The sequence below is a fragment of the Desmodus rotundus genome, chromosome X (genome assembly GCF_022682495.2).
Source record: "Desmodus rotundus isolate HL8 chromosome X, HLdesRot8A.1, whole genome shotgun sequence".
In the NCBI taxonomy this organism is placed as follows: Eukaryota; Metazoa; Chordata; class Mammalia; order Chiroptera; family Phyllostomidae; genus Desmodus; species Desmodus rotundus.
In genome coordinates, this window is record NC_071400.1 from 40,815,082 (window position 1) to 40,819,205 (window position 4,124).

The following is a 4,124-nucleotide window of genomic DNA, read 5'->3' on the forward strand; positions in this document are numbered from 1 at the left end:
TAAGGTCATTACATCAGGGAAAGAACATTGATTAGCTTAAGGGAATATAAAATGGGTGGTGAAAGAATGAAGTCATGATTATTGACTTTGGCTTTACTATCAGCTACAGAGGGAACTGTAGGAACTAGGTATATCTTTCTAGATAATTATTATATTTTTATTCCTTTCTTTGATATATGAAATATACTGGAGATGGTTGTTATAAATTAGGTTTCAGGTGAAGAGTATGAATTAAAATGACTCCCTGACAGTACAGTGGTTGATGGGAGGTTTTGTCCCTGCCTCCCTGTTGAAGATGAGAGTTTCTTCAATGGAACAAATGGCAAGAATGGCTGCTAAGTGACAAAAGGAGTGGGCTGTGTTGGTTATTCTTTATGTTGCTCCACCGATTGATCAATTTCCTGTCCTCCTTTGTCCTGTTCTATGCCCTGGGAGACTGATCCTTATGGATTATATCTCTCAGGCTACATTTCTGGTTGGAGTCTCCTTTGAGTTTAGCTAATGGAATGCACTGACAGAACTTTGGAGGGTATAAGAGGGGAAGACAAGGTATTTATTCCCTGCTTTCTCCATAATTTGGGCTGTTTTATTGGCAATGACTGTCAATAAATATGAATATGAATATGAATATGATATAAATATAAATAAATATATTGGCAGTGATGGGCCAAGACCTTAGCTCCTGCAAGAAGGTCCTCCTCCATGGCTATAGCTCCCACTAGGTTCCAGTAATACTATTTCTTCCTTTTGTGCTTTTAGGTCTGGAGTAACAACTTTTGCTATTTGGATGCCTCAGAATCCCCTGTTTTGTTTCTCAAACTTGCATATACCTCTTTGAGTAGTACTCACATTGAAGTCTCCTGAACGGCTGAGTTGGATTATTTTTCTTACTGGGACTCTGACTGCTAAAGGTGTGTTGATGTAAGGCCTGGAACTATTGAAGTTATTTTGGTTCCATCAGAGTGGCCAGCCTGAGGATGAAGCTTATATGCAAGGAAGGGCATAGCAGAGATAATTGTAGAAAGAAAATGAAGCCAGAATCTTAATCACATTGTACTTGAAGCCACATACTGCTGGATACAACTTACTGGAGTAAGAATAAGTGGATATTTCTTTAGTATGATTGAAAATATATAAATTTTTAACAGGAAGTCCTCCATGCTCAAGGGAAAAGCACTGAAGCATTCTCATAAAAATCAGGAAAAAGACAAAGATGCCAGTTTTTCCATAATTATTTAACATTGTCCTAGAAATAGTAGTTACTGTATTACCCAAGAAAAAGAAATTTGATATTAATACTAGAAAGGAGGAGCCAAGATTATGTAAGAGAATTAACTAAAAACTATTTGAAAGTTTAGGAACTCCAATCACTTTCCTATATAAAAATAATAAATAGCCCTGGCTGGTGTGGCTCAGTGTATTGAGTGCCAGCCTGTGAACCAAAACATTGCTGGTTCGATTCCCAGTCACATGTGTTCCCTAGAACACATGCCTAGGTTGCAGGCCAGGTCCCCAGTAGGGGGCATACAAGAGGCAACTATACATTGTTGTTTCTTTCCCTCTCTTTCACCTTCCCTTCCTCTCTCTCTAAAAATAAATAAATAAAATCTTGAAAAAACAATAAAAAGCTTTTGAGTTAACCCCACACACATGTATGCTGTGTGTGACCTGAAAACAATCCCTGCTCTCTAGTACTTGCATCTCTTCACCTTCAAGATGCCTGAGTAAGTGCATGATGGAGAGGAGAAGGTGGAGACTTTCGCCTTCCATGCAGAAATTGCCCAACTCATGTCTCTCATCATTGATACCTTCTACTCTAACAAGGAAATTTTACTTCAGGAGATGATTAGTAATACTTCTGATGCCTTGAACAAGATATGCCATGAGAGCCTGACTGACCTTTCCAAGTTGGACAGTGGTAAAGAGTTGAAAATTGATATCATCCCCAATCCCCAGGGACACACTTTGACTCTGGTAGACAGCGGCATTGGCATGACCAAAGCTTATCTCATAAATAATCTGGGAAGCATTGACAAGTCTGGTACAAAAACATTTATGGAAGCTCGTCAGGCTGGTGCAGACATCTCCATGATTGGACAATTTGGTGTTGGCTTTTATTCTGCATACCCGGTGTCAGAGAAAGTAGTTGTGATCAAAACACACAGTGATGACGAGCAGTATGCCTGGGGGTCTTCTGCTGGGGGTTCCTTTACTGTATGAGCTGACAATGGTGAGCCCATTGGCTGGGGTACCAAAGTGATCCTTCACCTTAAAGAAGACCAGTTAGAGTACTTAGAGGAGAAGTGGGTCAAAAAATTGGTGAAGAAGCACTCACAGTTCATAGGTTATCCCATAACCCTTTGTTTGGAAAAGGAATGAGAGAAAGAAATCAGTGATGATGAAGCAGAGGAAGAGAAAAGGGAGAAAGAAGAGGAAGACAAAGATGAGGAGGAGAAACCCAAGACTGAAGATGTGGGCTCAGATGAGAATGATAGTGCTAATGATAAGAAAAAGAAAACAAAGAAGATTAAGGAGAAATATATCAAGCATGAAGAACTGAACAAGACCAAGCTCATTTGGACCAGAAACCCTGATGGCATCACCCAGAAGGAATATGGAGAGTTATATAAGAGCCTTACCAATGAGTGGGAAGACCACTTGGCAGTCAAGCACTTCTTATAGGTCAGTTGGAATTCAGGGCATTGCTATTCATTCCCCATTGTGCTCCCTTTGACCTCTTTCAGAACAAGAAGAACAACAACATTGAACTGTATGTCTACCATGTGTTCATCATGGACAGCTGTGATGAGTTGACACCAGAGTATCTCAACTTCATCTGTGGTATGGTTGATTCTGAGGACTTGCCCCTGAACATCTTCCAAGAAATACTCCAGCAGAGCAAAATCTAGAAGGTAATTCATAAAAACACTGTTAAGAATTGCCTTGAGCTCTTCTCTGAGCTGGCAGAAGACAAGAACTATTAGAAATTCTATGAGGCAGTCTCTAAAAACCTAAAGTTTGGAATCCACAAGGACTCAACTAATCGGTGATGTCGTTCTGAGCTTCTGCACTATCACACCTCCCAGTCTGGAGATGAAATGACTTCTCTTTAGGAATATGTCTCTTGTATGAAGAAGACCCAGAAGTCCATCTATTATTCCATTGGTGGGAACAAACAGCAAGTTGCCAACTCTGCTTTTGTGGGGCAAGCAAGGAAGTAGGGCTTTCAGGCAGAATATATGATGGAGCCTATTGATGAGAACTTTATACAGCAGCTCAAAGAGTTTAATGGGAAGAGCTTGGTCTCAGTTACCAAGGAGGGCCTGGAGCTACCTGTGGATGAAGAGGAGAAGAAGAAAATGGAAGAGACCAAGGCCAAGTTTGAGAACCTCTGAAAACTCATGAAAGAGATCTTAGATAAGAAGGTTGAGAAGGTAACAGTCTCCAATAGGCTTGTGTCTTCACCCTGCTATATTGTGCCTAGTACCTACAGCTGAACAGCTAATATGGAGCATATCATGAAAGCCCAGGCACTTCCTGATAACTCTGAAATGGGCTACATGATGGCCAAAAAGCACCTGGAGATCAACCCTGACTACCCCATTGTGGAGACTCTACAGCAGAAAGCAGAGGCAAACAAGAATGACAATGCTGTCAAGGACCTTGTGGTGTTGCTGTTTGAAACTGTGCTGCTCTCTTTTGGCTTCTCACTTGAGGATCCCCAGACCCACTCCAACAGCATCTATTGTATGATCAAGCTAGGCCTAGGCACTGATGATAAAGATGAAGTGACAGCAGAAGAACCTAGTTCTGCTGTTCCTGATTAGATCCCCCCTTGAGTGTGATGAGGATGCCTCTTGCATGGAAGAAGTACATTAGGAGTTTCTACCTGCAGACCTTGTGTCCTCTGTGTAGTGTCTTCATGGCTCCCCCTGCAGTCCTGAGTGGCCCTAGCCCACCTGGTTTCCTCTGCTGTTTAGGGGTATTTTTTTTCTGTCCTGTCTTTGACTAAGGCAGGTTACAAGGGCCTCAAGCCTTCCCTTCTCATATTTGACATTGGGTTTGAATGTTGTTGTGTATTGTGTTTTTCACTTTGTTCTGAAATTAAAGTGTGCAAAATAAAG

The 4,124-nt window shown here is 41.2% G+C and overlaps 1 pseudogene; it reads left to right on the forward strand.

Annotated features, from left to right (window-relative positions):
• The first annotated feature begins 1,716 nt into the window (after positions 1-1,716).
• On the forward strand, positions 1,717-3,879 carry LOC112321334 (heat shock protein HSP 90-beta pseudogene; annotated as a pseudogene).
• The last annotated feature ends 245 nt before the right edge of the window (positions 3,880-4,124 follow it).